At 40.1% G+C, this 19032-nt stretch overlaps 1 long non-coding RNA gene across 1 annotated transcript in view; it reads left to right on the forward strand.

The window, feature by feature from the left end:
• Positions 1-11494: 11494 nt before the first annotated feature.
• Positions 11495-19032, forward strand: part of LOC131511969 (uncharacterized) — a 39247-nt gene continuing 31709 nt past the window's right edge. The window contains exon 1 of the long non-coding RNA XR_009261846.1: positions 11495-11773. This is a non-coding gene — a long non-coding RNA (uncharacterized LOC131511969). The remainder of the gene's footprint in view (positions 11774-19032) is intronic.

Here is a 19032-nt window from a genome sequence, read left to right on the forward strand (position 1 = left end):
TGCTCTTATTCAAGTTCGTGAGATGCTGGGTAGGTTTACCTCTATATTTATGTGCTCTAGTTTTTCTGCTTTCTTTCATTTATGAAAATTAGGGCATTGTGGGGCGCCTGGGTGGCTTGGTCGGTTAAGTGTCCAACTTCAGCTCAGGTCATGATCTCACGGTCCGTGAGTTCGAGCCCCGTGTCGGGCTCTGTGCTGACAGCTCGGAGCCTGGAGCCTCTTTCGGATTCTATGTCTCCCTCTCTCTCTGCCCCTCCCCTGTTCATGCTCTGTCTCCCTCTGTCTCAAAAATAAATAAACGTTAAAAAAAATTTAAAAAAAAGAAAGAAAATTAGGGCATTGATTTGAAACCCAATTCCCTTAGCACTGAACAGGTCCTGCTCTGAATTTCAGGATGCCTGGGAAAAGCTTTGGTTAAGAGTAGTTTCTTCCTTTCTCCGTTTCTCATTTCGTATTCCTGTGGCCTCCTGTTTGCTCTCAGAATTCTAACATTTCAGGTTCTGACCATTGTTTAGCTATATTGCCCCTTCTGCTTTCACTGTGAGAGTGACAAGCAGATGACAAAACAGGAAATGTGTAGGTGAGCTATTGCAAAGCTCTCTTCTGAAGGAAGGTGTCACAGATTTTTAGTAGAGCACTCTGAGCCTATATTTAAGATGTTACCGGGCTATTTGATCATAGACGTGTACAAGCAGTTGTTAACTCTGTTTATTGGTGTATGACTGCAAAATTCATACACCAACTTTAATAAAAGGCTTGGAAAATGTTACCAGCCCCTCAACGCCCACCCCTGCTCAGAGGAGTTCCAAAATCCTATAAATTGATTCGAATAAATGCCCTTCTAGTTTCATAACAGAAGGTACAGTCTAAGGCTGGGACTTTCTGTCCCTTTGTGTTTTTAAAGTCCTACAAAGATAGTAATCTGCATAGAGGAATTGAATTTTCTGGTTTTATTAAGTCATACTAACACAAGAACAACAATAATGATGATAGGTAACATGTATTGAGTCTTGTTCTCTGCTTCTGGGGACTGTGCTTAATGAACACTTTGAAGCATTTATTAGCTCATTTAATCTTTACAACAACACTAAGAAGTAGTATTCTTATCAGTGCCCTCTTACTGATGAGACTTGGAAATTTTTTTAATGTTTATTTATTTTTGAGAGAGAGAGAGACAGAGACAGAGCATGAGCAGAGGAGGGGCAGAGAGAGAGGGAGACAGAATCCGAAGCAGGCTCCAGGCTCTGAGCTGTCAGCACAGAGCCCGACACAAGGCTTGAACTCATGAACTGTGAGACTTCGGATGCTTAACTGACCGAGCCACCCAGGCACCCTGAGACTTGGAGATTTTAAATAGCTTGTTCAGCATCATACAGCTGGTAATAGTCTAGTTTAAAACCTGCAGTCTCATTGAGGTGCTAAATTCTTATCCATATCTGAGTAAAAGGCAAAAAATCCAGTGATTACCTGGATGTTTGGGCAATTGGTCGGTTACTTGCTGCTAGGATTGCAGTAACAAAATACCACAGCCTGGGTAGCTTAAACAACAGCCATTTATGTTCTCACAGCTCTGGAGGCTGGAAGTCCAAGATCAAAGTGTCAGCAGGTTCGGTTTCCTCTGAGGTGTTTTTTGTAGTTGGCCACCCTCTTGCTGTATCCTCACACGGTCTTTTCTCTGTGTGTGCCCATCTCTGGCGTATATATTTGATTAGGGCTCACCTTATGATATCATTTAACCTTAATTATATTTTTAAAGGTCTTATTTCCAAATCTGGTAACATTCTGGGGTGTGCTGAGGTTAGGACATCAACATATGAATTTTGTTTGGGGTATACAATTCAGCCCACAACGCTTGCCATCACAGATATGAAATATCTCAGAGACCAAATTCTCATATTTAGATAGCCAAGTCAGCAAGTATAGGTGAATATAGGTCTTTGCTTTATTTGTAATGTTAGTATAAAATTACTGCCATTCATTAATTGAGTCAGTTTAAAATACAAAGCCTCATGTTATTCAAGGAAGAATAAAGGGAGAAAGAATACCAAGAACTAATCATTATAAACGGGAAGTATGCAGCGTACCTCGATTTCTGCAAAAGGTTTTGAAAGTTTTCTAGTAATTCAATGATCAGCCTTCTTCTATGGTCACTGAGATTTATTTATTTATTTATTTATTTATTTATTTATTTATTTATTTTTGAGAGAGAGAGAGGGAGGGGCAAAGAGAGAGGAGAGAGAATCTCAAGCAGGCTCCACACTGCCAGTGCAGAGCCCGATATGGAACTCAAAGTCATGAACCATGAAATAATGATCTGAGCTGAAACAAAGAATCAGATGCTTAAACGACTGAACCACCCAGGCACCCATTTTTAAATGAGATGTTAAAAAGTTAACGAAAAGCCTTCAATATGAATAAAGAATTGCTTAAAAACTGTAATTTTTCAGCTGTCTGAGCTATCTTTTCTAGTTCTACTCATTCCCCAATGTTTGAAACTAGAGACCTTATCGTCCAGTATTGCATTTGTGGAAAAGAAGTCATTGTTGTGTCAGTCTTGAATCTCACTTTAGAACAACTGATAAAATAAGAGTACAGGGCAGTGCAACTCACAATGCATTCTGAAGAAGACAAGTTTATGAGTTATTCCATAACAGAAGTTCTCTTATTGACACATTTGGGAAATCGTACATACTGTGATCTCCTTTTGAAGCTTCACAGTGTGAATCTAACTAAAGGATCGATAAAGTCTTAGAACAAAACCATTTGATCAGTGTTTTTGAAAAGCAATATTAATATAGCCCCAAACTGGTATTTCTTGGACCTAGTAGGTATGTAAGGTGTTATACAAATCAAGGCACCTAGGTGGTTCATTCAGTTAAGCATCTTTCTGACTCTTGATCTTATGGTTTGTGAGATCGAGCCCTCGTTGGGCTCTGCACTGACAGCATGGAGCCTGCTTGGGATTTTCTCTCTCCCTCTCTCTCTGCCCTTCCCCTGCTTGTGGGCTCTTGCCCTCCCTTTCTCCCTCTCTCTCTCTCTCTCTCTCTCTCTCTCTCTCAAAATAAATAAGTAAACTTTTTTTAAAAAGATGTTATACAAAATGCTTTCAGCCTAACTCTGTTAATGAATTAGTAGGGATGATCAAATAGAGAAGTTAAGTCTAATAGAAAGTACTCAGGAAAAGTACAGAAATCAAGTTATGAAAAGTTATGAAGAAAATAAGGCACAGTGTCATGCAAGTCAAGAATGGAAGAGGACAGTTAGAAAATATAAAGTACCTATGTACTCTAGGTACTATGCTGAACACCAAAGAGATCCAAAATGAATCACAAATGACCTGTTTACAGACTTGAAAGGAATAAATAAGCTGAAGTTTATAATTGTGATATAGGAAGAGTACAATAGGAGTATAATCTAGGTATCATAGAGTCACAGTGAAAATTCAGTGTTTTTCGTGTGGTTTTGCTTTACCCAGAAGGAATGGGATAAACCATACTAATTTTGCATGTGTGCACTAAGCAAAATTAAGAAAGCTGGCTTTGGTGACATTATCTTAGGGTTAGCTAATGTATTCTCTGGGAATCAACTTTTAATACCAAATGGCAGGATATGAACATTAAATCATTAATATAAAGTCTTTTTTCTTTTTCCATTATTTTTTTGTTGCACTAGATAGAGCCCCGACATCTGAAGATTAAACATTCCTGCCCTTTTGAGCTCTCAGTGATTTGGGGTCTGGGATTATTGGGCCATTGATTTCTACTGTGAAAGACCTAGAAAAGAATAGACTTGAGAAGGTAAAAGAAAGAACTGTTTTCTCAGGAAAAGAAAAATAATTTTCTAAAGAGAACTCACAGGAAGGAGGGATTAGCTATGAGAGCCTTGGGATCCTGGCAGCTGTTTTTGAGAGAGATTCTAAGATATGGAAGGGGCCCAGAAGATAGTTGGATTAGCTCTAGGAAGTAAAGTCCTGAGCGGCATTCTTCAAGTCCCCTGTAGCTTAACGGGACTGAGACATAACTCTTGGATTTCCTGGCCCTCACAAATAAACACCTTCCATAGTCTGAGATCCAAAGCCATGCCAATCTTTTCCCTCTCATTGTTCATTAAGGACTAATACTTTGTCATCATCTAGTAACTCACTTGTTTCTCAGCAGGAAGGATGCCCATCCGTGCTATATTAGTTAGCTATTGCTGCAATAATGCTGTGTAACAAATCACTCCAAAACTTGGTGATTTAAAAACAATTGCCATTTATGATTTCTCATAAGCATATGGGTTGGCTGGGCTTGGATGTTCTGCTGGGCTCCCTCCTTCACTTGAAGTGTGTTGGTAGGTTAGCTGAATGATGGCTGGTCTCGAATGCCCTCAGCCGGGATGAATCTATCTTTGTGTTTTCTCGCCTTCTAGCAGGTGTTTGTTGTCATGGTGGTGGAAGGCATCAGAGAGTGGAAGTGTACAAGGCCTCTTGAGTCCCAAATTCCTATTGTCCCATTGTCAGTTCTGCCCCATTCTGTTGTCCAAAGTAACTCAGAAGGCCAACTAGATTCCGTGGGTGGGGAAATAGATGCCACCTGGTGGGAAGAGCTGCAAAGTCAAGTGCTAGACTAGGCCAGGGGAAGAATCTGGGCTACTTTAATAAACATACTCCACACATGCCTTTAAGAATAGGCTCAGCCCAAGGGCGCCTGGGTGGCTCAGTCAGTTAAGCATCTGACTTCAGCTCGGGTTATGATCTCACAGTTCATTGGTTTGAGCTCTGCGTTGGGCTCTGTGCTGACAGCTCAGAGCCTGGAGCCTGCTTCAGATTCTGTGTCTCCCTCTGTCTCTGCTGCCGTGCTCCCCCCCCCCCACCCCCACTCTGTCTCTCTCTCTCTCTCTGTCTTTCAAAAACGAATAAAGGTTAAAAAAAAAATTAGGCCTAGTCCTTCTCTGCTTATCACTCAGCAGATCCCAGGACACCGATATATCTAAGAAAAATAAAGTAGAGTCCTGGCTTCTTATAGGGAGTGGTCCCATCCTGTATTTGGGGAAAGATCAGTTGATTGAGCTCAGACTCCCTGACTCTGGACAGGGATTAATGACACTCCTATTTTAAACTTCAGAGCAGTTACTGATACTAAAAATGGAGAGCAATGTGGCACACACAGAAGACAGAAATTTAGGACAAAATCATGGACACATCTGTGGGAAAATAATTTAAATTTTAAAGCCAAAGGCAGAATTCAGAGTCAGAAGAGCAGAGTAACAGAGAGCCAAACCTAAAAAAGGAGCAGCCACATTATCCCTCAGGCACAAGCAAATTAAAAATTTGGTCGAAAAGTAGATGAAGCTCGTTACAGATTCCGTGCCGCATCCTGTGACGGAGGCTGTTGCTCTGACAGCGTGTGCAACTTCAGCAGAAAACACTGCTGTCTCCAACTGGGGGCTCCGTGTCCTGTCAGGGTGCCGGCCTCCCTCCTTCCATCACCGCAGCCCTTAAAGAGCCCACATGGAATATTAAAATGTTTGCCGGTTATATAAAATCTCAGTGGAATATATTGATTCTGTTCATTATTGTTAATCAGAACAAGCAGCATAAGATTCGTCTTCATTTAATCAAAATACACATACTTTAGAGAGATCACCACAGTTTAATAAGGGTCAGGGAACCAGAAATTTTTCCTTCCTGATTCTGGATCAGGCAAATTATAAAGGCAGTAGAATATGTATTAGGAGAAAAGGCTAAAGAAATGAGACTTAGGCTACAAGGCACAAAGTCCTAAAAAATTATTCAAGAATGGGAGAGCTGATTATATAGAAGATGATAAGCATTTGCGACTTAATAGAAGTGAGATCGGTAGAAAGTGGATGAAAACTGTGGAATTAAGGAATCTGGCTGGATGGAAAGAAGATGCTCCTAATCATGACAAGTAATAAACCTCTGAATATCCTTGAACGTCAAAGAGAATGAATCTAGATCCTCCTAAATATTTGAGATTTTATTTTACTTGTTTGATTCTATGCCTTTCCATTTCACTCATTATAAAAATGTACAAAATACTTGCCTTTCTGTAGTGCCTCCCTGCTTATAAATTTGTTTTATGTTTATTTTCACATACCTTATTTTACTTTTTCCACAATACCCCTAGGGAATGGGAGACAGGCTTTATCATTTCTTGTGTGTGCTTAAGATAAAGAAACTGGCATCTTAAGTATCTTACCCAGGGTCAACTAGGTAGTATTAAATCTGATGCTTTTTAAATTAAACATTTTGATCCAATTTGCTATTCAACTGTAGTATGAGTTTGCAATAAGGACATATTACTTATTTTTATTTATGGCTACTTGGAGGATTTTGTGGCATCCCCTTAGGTAGTCTCACCCTCCTGTACAATAAATTCAGTGCCTCCTGGTTGCCTATCAGACAATTTCCAGAAGCCTCAGCCTGGGCTTAAAGGACGACAGATAATCTCTTGTCCTGATCCTCCCAGTCTTCCATTTAACATCTCTGTAAGTGTTCCCTCCCCTGCCCCTCTGAGTACAAGGTAGATGGCATAGAATGTTAGAAATGGGGTATTCTTCATTCACATTTGGACTTCTGTTAAAAATTATAAGGAATTCTCAAAGAGAAAACTGTCTTCCCCATGTATATCTTTGTGGAAGGGGTATTGAATTAGAAATACCAGAGGGACGCCTGGGTGGCTCAGTCAGTTAAGCATCTGACTTCGGTTCGGGTCATAATCTTACAGTTCGTGGGTTCGAGCCCCACATCGGGCTCTGTGCCGACAGCTCAGAACCTGGAGCCTGCTTTGGATTCTTTCTCTCTCTCTCTCTCTCTCTCTCTGTCTCTCTGTCTCTCTCTCTTTCTCTCTGCCCCTCCCCTGCTCATGCTGTGTCTGTCTCTCTCTCAAAAATAACACGAACATTAAAAAAATTAAAAAAACCCAGAAATACCAGAGATACCATCTTAATATATAGATAAGCATTTTCAGTGCTTCTCCAAGCACTGCTGCTGCTCTCCCGGAGGGCACTTCACGGGCCAGCAGCATGCTCTCTTTTGTTCAGGCATAAATCATGGAGTCGGAGGTGACAGGGTGAAAGTCTGTGCCTGGGAAAGATCATGGCTAGTTGCCTTTCAGAGAGGAAAAAGGATAGCAGAGGCTAGTATTTCATGCCGTAATTTATATATATTCTCCATTTTAAAAGTCCACTCTTTTTTTATGTCTATTTTACGAGGCAGGGAAAATAACACTAGATTTAGGGTGAGACAAACCTGGAGACACATCTTGGTTCTGCCAGGTGGAGAGTCTTGGGCAAGTCAGAGAGCCTCTCCTAAAACCAGTTTCTTTGTTATCAAATGAATGCAGTCAGTTAACTAGCAAGGTGGTGGATAGCTTTAAATAAGCTACACTATTTAGAGATGTCCTTTCACACAGTGCTTTCCTGCACCTTCTAGGTACTCAAAGTATAATTGGAAAAATGGCAGTGTTCTTTGTTGCCCCAAATAGCTTCATTTTTGTCAACACTCAATCTCCATTGCTCTCTCTACCTCGTGCCTCTGTATTAGAGTATACTAGAGCACTTCTGGTACTAATAGATTGATGATTTAAGCATGTATTGAACAGCTTTTATGTATTGAACTAGCTGCTGTGGGATGTCAATATATAGGCAACAATAGAGTAAGGCCACAGCTTAAAAAGTGTTCAGTGGGGAGGTATAAGTTGTAAGCTGCAGTAAGATCCTAGTAAAAAAGCTATAAGAGGTTTAGATAGTCTACTGAGATACGGTGGATGCAAGGTGACTTAAGTTGAGGCTAGAAAGAGGAATTGGGTGTCGCGCGGCAGAGTAGAGAAAACTGAGCCTTCCAGGGTGGAGTGTGGCAAGAGTGGAACACAGATGTCAACATGGATGTGGTTGTGCTGTGATGAGAGTCCTCTCCCTGAGCCAACGATGGCTTTGCAGCAATAAGGACGTGTGAGAGCACTTGTAGCTTTGGTAGGGGAGATGCACAGAATAAAGGGCCTTCAAAACCAGGTGAGATTTAACTGATTTAAAAACAGCAAGGATGTAGTATACATTCAAGAGCAAAACAGTGATATAAATGCCTTTTATCCATTGGTCATATGTGGAATAAATCGGGTAAGAAAAGAAAAGCTTAATTAACAGTTTTGGATTCCATGCAAGATGTGATAGTGAGAGTCTATAGTTGGTTGCCCTGGGAATGAGGTCAGGAAGACTAGTGGTGGAAATGTGACTAAGAGGCATTTAGGCAAATTACCGACAGGACTTAAGGATACATAAGTTCTATAGGGAGACAGGAAAATTCCAGTGTTTCTGGGTTGGAAGACAATGTAATGGTGAAACTCTCATGAAAAGTTGGGAAGAAGATCTGTGTTTTGGGTAGATCATGAATTAAATTTTGAGAATGCTGGACTAATGTCCTCTAGGAACCTACTCTGATAGGTACTGGAATCAACATGGTCTAAAGCAAGTTCCTGAATGCTATCCTGAACCTGGACTGAAACTAACTTCTAACCTCTAGTCTAATCCTTGTACCAGTTTTTTTTTTTAATTAAAAATAATTTTTTTAACGTTTATTTATCTTTGAGAGACAGAGTGTGAGTGGGGGAGGAGCAGAGAGAGAGGTAGTCACAGAATCCAAAGCAGGCTCCAGGCTCTGAGCTGTCAGCACAGAACCTGATGTGGGGCTCGAACTCATGAATCCCGAGATCACGACCTGAGCCAAAGTCAGACACTCAACCAACTGAGCCACCCAGGCGCCCCTCCTTACACCAGTTTTATGCGTAAATGGTGACAGGAAGCAACTGGCACAATGAAAAGAGAAAAAAGAGAGCGCCTGAATTTTAAGCTGAAGGAGATTGATTTCATTCCCTCATTGCTTCTGGGCAGCCCTTTCATTAATGGATTGATAATTACTGATAGTTATGCTGGAGGAAACGTCTCTTAGGGGTCTCCCTCTCAGATACGTGCCGAAGAATGACATTTCTTGAGGTATCCATGAGTTTTGTAGGGTCCAGCCTTCCCCTATATTTCATAAACCTTAAGTTAAAAATGAGCACATCTTTCCAGTTTCTAGTTCACTGAGCACTGAATGGCAAAACAAACAAACAAGCAAAAACACCAAAAAACAAAGCAACAATAACAACGATAAAAAACAAAACCCATGCTATGTCAAGATTCTCTCTCTCCTCACAAATTAACTGAATTAGGAAAACTGAAAACAGGTGGGTAGTTGAGTTAATAAAAATGCAATCAAATGCATTTTTATCCTATTCTAAGTCTTCATTATGTAAGGTTATTTGGCCTTTGCCTGATAAATTCAAGGTAAAGCAACTATAATTTTGCACCAGCTACAGAAGTATCCAACAGCTTTGATGCCTTCTTAATAACAAAGCTAAGTATAAATATCAAGTTACCTGATTTCCACCTTCATCTCCTTAAAACAAGTCAAGCATTCAGAAATGGGCCTTCATAACTTCTGAGTCTTTGCTCCCTTTCAGTCAATAGTCTGTACCTTAGACTTTCCTGCAAGGCCTATTTACTGACCATTAAATTTGTTTTTGAATATTGTCTTGGTTTTCCAGAAGAGCAACCCAGCTCCTTCAAACTTTTTAAGTACTTTTGAGGAATAACATTTCCAGATTTCTGACAAAGGTGATGCAGATTAAAAGCTATGTAGAAGGGCACCTTGAAAGCTGTCATTCGGAGAAGTCCTCACAGGCACGTTCCTAAAGTGGGCTTGGATAAGGCTGATTCCTCTTCTACTGCTCATGGCAAGGCTGTGGAAAACTTCCTGGTACATTGTTACACTGGATTCTGTCATATGCTCGTGACTTTCTCCTGTCAACACACCTACTCCACATGTAGTAAGCACAGTATCTAAGTTAGAAAATGATAAAACTAAAACCACAGGCCATTGATGGTCTTAGTAATAGAGGAGAGGGTCATGTGGCCACCAGATAAGTCACTAATACCATTTCTTGAGCAAAGGAAATGATCTCTTTTAGTAGCTTACAGGGTATCCCACTAACCTTTTCTCTTTTCCTTTAATGTTTATTTATTTTTGAGAGAGAGAGCATGCAGGGGAAGAGCAGAGAGAGAGAGAGAGAGAGAGAGAGAGCAGGTGAGGGGCCGAGGGAAAGAGAGAAAGAGAGAATCCCAAGCAGGCTCCACGTTGTCAGCACAGAGCCCAGTGCGGGACTCGAACACACTAACTATGAGATCATGACCTGAGCTGATACCGAGTCGGACCTTTCACCGACTGAGCCACCCAGCTGCCCCACCTTTCCTTTTTCTTGTCACAAACTGGGAGGGGAGTGAATACCAAGAAAAAGCTTTTGTTTCATTCCCTGAACTGAGAAGTATAGTGACTCAGTGTTTTCTTGCTGTTTACAACCTGTTCAGTACATTTTTTCTAGAAAACCATGTGTGAAGATTGCTTCTATTTAAGAATGGTTGATGGTTTCTGCTGCTTCACCTGCTGTATATCTCTTTCTGATGAATGGCAGTGGAATAATCCCAGGATGAATATGATATAAGGCTAAGAGATCAACATTATTTTCTTGGTGAATTGATTACTTTCCTCTGAATTTATAGTTCCTACCAGGACTGCAAATTAATATGGTTGATGCACTTAGTTATTCAGATTGCGCTATACATTTAAATGCAGGCAGCTTAAACATTAAATGTTCCAAGTTTATAACTCATAATCAGATTGTAGGTCCTGTAAACAAGAGGAGGTGTTTGTATCATGTCTGAACAGAAAATGTTTTTGAAATAGTAGTGGATCACCATGCGGGATACTATATTCTGTAACATGAAACATATGGCTGGCAGCCATCTATTATTTACTATTTCAACATGTATTCAATTCAACATCTGACTCTTGGCTTGTACCTAGGAGAAATGAATACAGGCAATAGAATGGGAAGGTTATATGTAGTGTGTATATGCATAAATAATAAATTATATACACATGTGAAATTACTGAATAGGATTGACATAATTTTAAAATTGTCCTTATGCATATGCTAGAAGTTCATTGTACAAGGACAGTTTTCATTTTTTTCAGAGGTATGGGTGGCCTTTCTATGTTTGAAGGTGAGTTACTGGGAGAGGGCAAAGTAATCATAAAAGTTGTTATTTTTGGAGGGGGTGGCTGTTGCTACTTTTGCAAGTCGTAGTGTAAGTCAAGATTGTCTTTACCCAAATTAAGGTTTTCAAACTAAGAGGACTTTTGAAATGACCTTCCTTCACCTTTTCAGACTCAAGGTCCATCAGTGGAGTGGGTCAGGCCGTTCCTTATGGGCAGAGCTGTGCTCTGATCCAGCTTATTGCTCTTCCTACTTTACATTTTGTAGTTGCTTTAATGACAGATGACTGCAAGGTGACATCACAATTCCTGCATTCCATGGCTATTTAAAAAAAAAATATTGTTTATTTACTTTTCAGAGAGATGGAGACAGAATGCGAGTGGGTGGGGCAGAGAGAGAGAGGGAGACACCGAATTTGAAGCAGGCTCCAGGCTCTGAGCTGTCAGCACAGAGCCCGATGCGGGGCTCGAACTTACGAGCTGTGAGATCATGACCTGAGCTGAAGTTGGATGTTCAACCTACTGAGCCACCCAGGCACCCCGCCATGGCCGTTTTTATTATGGTTGTCTTCCTTCAGGACTCTCCTGGGGTCAACGAAAATAATAGTTTGCTGGAATCTCTATTTTTAATCCGGAATTATGATATCCACCCACACAGAAAGAAGACATCATGACTAGGTAGTATCCTTATTTTGAAAAAATATTAAGGAAAAATGATTGTATTTTCCTTAGGTCTGTGGATACAGTTGTGAACAAATGTTGGGTCAAAAATGTCATTTCCTTTCAATATTGATCACCAAAATCATGAGAGATAAAAATCCCACACTAATGAATAGTATTGGACAGTAAAAACCATTATTTTCTCAGTTATGATGGCAGGGAACATTCAAGGCAGGGTCTAGAAGCTGTCCTTTTAAATGAAATCAATGTTATCCTGGAGCATATTGAATACATTTGGGGATTTGGTGAAAGCATAATTTACTCTGAGTAATTTTTTTTTATAGGGGTGTGAAGAAATACCCTTTAACTCTTGAGATAATTGATGTCGTATGGGCAAATGTAATTGTAATAGAAATACATGTGCATATATTTAGATGGAACTTGACTCACGGGCAACTTTATTAGCCCAGCAGCTGCAGGCTGGAATTTATCACTTTCATATGACCTTGTTTAATACCCAAAACATAGAGACTGCTAGATACGATGTGTGCACTTTTTCTTAAATTGTTGAGTGACTACACAAATCATATAAGGAGTAGCTGTTCTCCAAAGCTGAAAAGCTAGTTGTATATGGAGGTGGCTTCTTGGACAACATGACACGTTGAGAAAGTGGCAACATCTACCGTTTTGCAAATTTATGAATGGTTTCAAACAATAGTTATGAATCTGCAATGTGCATATCATCTACTATATTACTTAGTGTTTACCTTTCAGGATATTCTGTTTCTCTAAACTGCAGGATAAACTAGTTTAACATGATGCCTTATTTAATAGTCCAAAGTTACCATTTGCTGCTTATAAATACTCTAAATGTCTGTTTGCTTTTGTTGTTTTATCAGTTATTACTCCAGAGAATAATTTGACTCAAAATCACTTAAGTTTTTTCCCATTTATTTTCTTTGTAGCCCCAAAGAACAAGATGTTTTCTTTTATTAAAGAAAAATTTTAGAGTTTATTTTTGAGAGAGAGCGAGCCAGTGTGAGTGGGGGAGGGGCAGAAAGAGAGAGAGAGAGAGAGAGAGAGAGAGAGAGAGAGAGACAGACAGACAGACAGACAGACAGAATCCAAAGCAGGCTCCAGGCTCTGAGCTGTTAGCACAGAGCCCGACATAGGGCTGGAACTCAGGAATGGCAAGATCATGACCTGAGCCAAAATCGGACACTTAACCAACTGAGCTGCCCAGGCACCCTAGAATAAGATATTTTCTTAAAATATGAGGAAACTTGTATTCATCAGAATGTCCTTTCCTGAGTTTTAATGTCTTCCTCTATTTATTGTCCATGCTGTGCTGCGTTTGGAAATGTAAGATGTTATCCAGCTGTTTTCTATCAGTTACTGAGAGCTAAATATGACGGAGGCTACTCTGTCACCCTCAGCATATCAGTGTCATGGCATGATGGGTCTTCAACTCCTAAATTTCTGCTGCTCTGGTGCTGGTCTGTAGTGGACCCAGGGCTTTAAATAAAAAAAAGAAAAGGAGGGGAGAAGGGCTTTCTTTGCAGCCCAGAACTCTGAGGTGCCTGCCTGGCTTCAGACCCAAGAGTCTTGCTGGGAGCTCTGCTATCTGGGAACCATTGCCCGTCATGGGTAAAAGCTGCTGTACTTGGCTCTCTCTTGCATGCACTGAGAGTAATGTATTCTTTGCTTTCTCACTCTGCTGGCAGAAATGAGCAGAAGCTGTTCAGAAGCAACAGCAGCAGAGGGGCCTCCATTTATGGTTCTCCATTTCCTTCTTCATTTCTCAAGTTCAGAGCCTCACTTAATTGTATTGGAGCTTTCAGCGATGGCAGATTATGTCTTCTCCCTATAATCTATTAGGGTTCAGGAAGAACCTTTCATTATAATGGCACTCCTTCCCCAAGAAGAGAAAATAATGCACTAAGTGGAATCTCTAATAATAAATGAACACGAACACAGGATTTAAAAGTATATAGAGTAATTCACATAAATTGTTTTTGTTATATTTAGTGCTCAAAACACTTTGCAGTAGGCATTATGATGAAATGGGGGCTAAAATAGCATAAGTGACTTTTCTCCCCAAATTCTACAGCCGGTAAGAAGTGGTTTTAGACCTTGACTCTGTGTTAATCTTGAATCTGTGTAGACCCCAACTTTCACACTTGATTCCAGGGATCATACTCTATGTGAGCTGTAAACCATGTATAACATGAAGTTATTATGCATTGCCACTCTTTTTTCTTTATGTTTTTTAATGTTTATTTATTATTGAAAGACAGAGCATGAGCACGGCAGGGGCCAAGAGAGGGGGAGACACGATCTGAAGCAAGCTCCAGGCTCTGAGCTGTCAGCTACAGAGCTGGACGTCGGGCTCAAACTCACGAACTGAGAGATCATGACCTGAGCTGAAGGCCGTAGATTAACCGACTGAGCCACCCAGGCGCCCCAATGCATTGCCACTCTTATTGAATTAGGTATATTAATGTTTTTGTATGATCACATGTTATATTTAATGAAAGTGTGTTTTAACCAATTTCATTTATTCATAGTTCTGCATTTTATTTCATGCAAATGTCTGTGTTTGGGGCATTACAATGTTAAAATCTTGTATACCACAGGCTGTGCCGGATTTTGTAGGTCATCTCAACTTTGGTTGTAGTAAATCTTGCTGTTGCTATGCAAAAATCTATAATAAGATTCCATCTGTTTTTATAATTGCCTAAGAAAAATACATTATTGGTATCATTTGGATGAAGTAGAATTCAAATGAAATCGTCCTGATGAAAATTATTACTTTTGGAGCTTGCTTTTTATATTCTTATGAATACCTGATTCAGTACAATATATTTTCTAGCACCTATAGTGCTTTTGAATTTAAATATACTCTCTGCAGGGGCACCTGGGTAAGCTCAGTCGGTGAAGTGACCTGACTTCAGCTGGGGTGATGATCTCACAGTTTGTGAGTTCAAGCCCCGTGCAGGGCTCTCTGCTGTCAGCGCAGACCCTCCTTCAGATCCTCTGTCTCTCTCTCTCTCTCTGCCTCTCCCTCCCCACTCGCTTGCGTGTGCTTGATCTCTCTCTCTCAAAAATAAATAAGCATTAAAAAAGATTAAAAAAGGGGTGCTTGGGTGGCTCAGTCTTCAAGCATCTGACTCTTGATCTCACGGTTTGTGAGTTCAAGCTGTACACCAGGAGCTTGGGATTCTGTCTCTCCTTCTCTCTGCCCCTCCCCTGCTAGTGCTCGCTCGCTCTCTCAAAATAAAAATAAATAAACCTTTAAAAAAAAGATAAAAAATAAACATGCCATGTGTATTTAAAAGAAATATATATAAATTCTATATAAAACTGTTTTTTAACCAAAAACGAGACATCATGGTTAGAGAAAAGAATGAAGAATGAAGAAATATATATTCTGATTTCCTCCTAGTGGGCCATGTGAACCTCTCTATCATCCTGTAGTTTTAGAACACTACCATGTAGTGTAGCTTAAGGTAAGCAGAACAAACAGAACCCATGGGATTTTTATCAAAGACATTTTTATTTTCTGTTACTGCTCTACTTTAAAATATATTGAAGGCAGCATTCCTATCATTGGAAAGGACATTTTGACAGGTACGTGACATTTATGGTCATCCTCAGGTTACTGAAACTCTTAAAGTCACTTTGCATTGTTAATATGGCTTCAGCTCGGAAATTAGAAGGGCCAGCCATATGTACCAATGAAAACGTTGGAGCTGAATTCTAGTTAAATTTTCTCTCTTTGGTTGGCTGGAGTTCTGCAGCAGGCTGTGGTTGGCAATGAGAAACAGAGAAAGGTTGTGTCTCTAGCAAAGTATTCTTTTTTTGTTTATTTATTACTTATTTAGAGAGAGAGACAGACAGGCAGACAGACAGAGAATCCCAAGCAGGCTCCGCACTGTCAGCTTAGAGCCTGAAACAGGGCTCAAACTCACAAACTGTGAGATCATGACCTGAGCCAAAACCAAGAGTCAGATGCCCAAACAATGGAGCCACCCCAGACACCCCTCTCCAGCAAAATATTTTTTAAGAGTTTAAAACATGGCTCTCATGCAATTGTGAAGTGAGCACATGACAAACAGTTATGTAACTCCTTAATGAGGAAATGAGCAGCATGATAGAAATGGTTTAAGAGCGTTTCTGGAACACATATAGTCACTAAGGTGAAGAAAACTGAACTAAGTTTCCTAAATTCGTAACAGGTTGTCCTAGAACCGTACCTTTTGGGTTATATTTTCTCGTGGAAAGAAATCTGTTAAGTTAATGTTCACTTCTAGAGTCTGGGCCCTAAACAATAGAGATAGTAAGTGACATAATGATTCCTCTTGGGGAAGCGTGTTAACCACTGCTCCAGTGTGATACTGAAAGGAGAAGCAGTCTTTCTTTTGCCCCTTTCCCCAGCTTGTGAAGATTTCCCCCTGGCATCCTTATTTCAGGGTTTTTATTGATTCCTCCTTTTCCTCTTTTGCTCTATTTTCTCTCTCTCCCTGAATGCTCAGGAAAGAGGAAAACATTGTGTAAGAAAGGTTTTCTTGATTCGTAGTGTCACACACTGGCATTTCACCCTGGTAGCCTGGTGGCTGTCTAGAGTTGACTCGGAATGGTGCTATTCTTGGTTCCCAGAGCATGCCCCCCACAACACCGCCCTTGCCAGGCACAAAGGATGGTACTTCCCCTGCTGTGAGTGCTGCTTTTTCCTCTTGTTTTCCGTTGTCCCCCTCGTTCTAATGGTTTGTGCTCTCTTTTGTTAAGGACCACTCCTGGTCAAAGAAAACACTTGTATACTTTTTGCCCATATAAATTCTGGGAGGGCAGACCAATCCCAATACAGAAGCAACTCTCATTCTGCACCATCGAAGTAACTCCCTGGCCCATCTCTTTGTTTACTGAACCTCTTAGGTGGAAGGCAGATACTAGTTTACTGGGTCATCTTCACTGTGAAGAGAGGCCCTTTTGAACCTCCTCCCTTTTGACTTGAGTTGAAGAGGAATGTCTTCCCTCTCTCCCTCTGGGGTACATGGTTTCTATAGGATCCCTCTTGCGGTACAAATCTTTCCTGTAAATCCTCCTCCCAAATTCTCACTTGGTTCATTCATGTTCTTAATTTGGATTTAAGTACAAAACCATTTTAAATTTATATTATACTTGCCAATTTCCTTGGAAAGTTTATTTGTTGGTCTTGTATCTTGCTTTTGGTGTCTCATGTCTATTTAATCTAATGTCTCCGATGAAACTTCTGCTTTACTAGTTTGCTTTACTAGTTTACTTCTGCTTTGCCAGTTTCTGTTACTGGTTTGGGAGGCTAGGAGCTGTACTCAATTGAATTTTTCCCAGAATGATTTTATCTGCTTATTTTTGGAGAACTATCTGTAGGACACAACAAATTGGGGCAGCTGTCTTGGGGCCTATGTTAGGAGTATATGGGGGGTGTGGATGAGGAGAATGCAGGAGTGGGGAGAGGGTCTGGAGAGCCAGGTGATTGTGGAATATTTTACTGCATTCCCTGATCTAAAATGATACATGGAATTAGAGCATTTACACCAGCCCCCTTGCTCCCCCTGCATGCAGACCCTTTTCTAATTCCAAGTGCTCTCAGCTTTTTGACAAAGGGGAGAGTTTAGTGTGCTGTATTGTAATGGTCTGTAGATTTCTCTTCCCCCTAGACGATAAGTTCCTTGAAGGCAGGAACTGTATTCACCTTCTTGTATCCCCAGCCCTAGCCGCTTGTCTGCATAGTGTATACTCAGTAAGCATTTACGGAATGAATGATTGAGAGGGATGGATGCCTGTAGGATGAGATATCCCCCCTGGGCTCTGTTTTCTAGAAATGTTTTTGTCTATGCTTTTCCCTTTTGTAGAAGAGTTGGAGTGAGGGAGATGGCGGGGAAATAGCAAACTGCTCTCACCATTGTTTGTAATAGCCTTTCCTCTGTTAACGTGATTCACCTGTGCCCTATGAATGTTTGTGTAGGAGGAAGCTATACAACTATTTGTAAAAAATAATTGAAAAATACTGCACCACATGAATATATATACCCATATTTTTATGAATTGCCTTGTATTGAAAGGTTCTTTAAGGCGGTAATGTCATCTTTCATTATGTGCTGTATTCCTGTTTAGAATTCATTTATTCATTTGAATAAAATGCCATCTATTGTCACTATCCCTGGCTTGGGTGGTTTGGTCTTCTATTTGGGGGGATTATCCTTATTTTTAGTCTTTTATTTGGTACTCTAATAAATACTTTGAAAGGTGTCCCCTTGATTCCTTCTTTTCCTCTACTAACTGCAAAAGAAAATAGCAGCCTATATTTAAAGGGTAGACCTTGTTATGCCTTCTGGCAATTTCCCTCTCTTCCAGAGATTAGAGTTTACTACGGTACAGCAGCCCAATAGGATTGTTCTGGAAATGGATTTTCATGTAAAGTATTAACTTATGGTATTATGTGTAGCAAAAGGACAAGGATCAAAATATTATTAAGAGAGAGAAGCTGCATTATTATTATTTCTAATAGGATTGGTATAATAAATGGCCCTTAAAGACCATACATCTGTTCCGCTCAATGCTTGCTTTCTGAATTTACCATGAAATGTATTTCACTGATAAGACACAGCATTCAGATCCATTATTTCTCTAGAAGCCTGGTTAAGAGATTTAAAGTACAAGATATTGCTACATGGTCTGTGGTACTTCATTGAAAGTAAGAACTTCTATTCTTAAATTGAAGGAAACAAAATCTATATCCCACTGGTAAATGGTTTTAGGGGACTTCCCTTTATTTTTATTACTAAATATTGAGCTTTAACTAAAGACACCTTATGTAACTTTGTATTTAAACAACATACCTGCTTGTTTTCTGTCAGAAACAGGGTGAATTTAAAACTTTTCTAATAAAATATTATAGAAAAATTAAAATTCATCAGTGACAAAATCATGGCAACCCTCAAAAAATGGCACTTTTACTTTTCTGCCAGTCTAGAGAGAACTTTGAGTGGAACTGAGTCTGTTACTGAATACAGGTCTCTCCCTGACTCTAATGCATATTTTCCAAGGAGGGGTCGGGTGTGGTTTTAATACTAGCCCAGGATTAAAGGCTTGATGTCAGGTGGATTCTCTTCCCCACAGTGAAACTGAATGTGCCCATCTGTAAAATGAGGATGAAGGATATGGCTTTAATGTGGACATCAAAGCCCGAGGAGAACACTGACAGGCTAGAGTGGGGTATGTGGCCCTGATTTTGC

This window comes from Neofelis nebulosa, chromosome 5, assembly GCF_028018385.1.
Source record: "Neofelis nebulosa isolate mNeoNeb1 chromosome 5, mNeoNeb1.pri, whole genome shotgun sequence".
Lineage (NCBI taxonomy): Eukaryota > Metazoa > Chordata > Mammalia > Carnivora > Felidae > Neofelis > Neofelis nebulosa.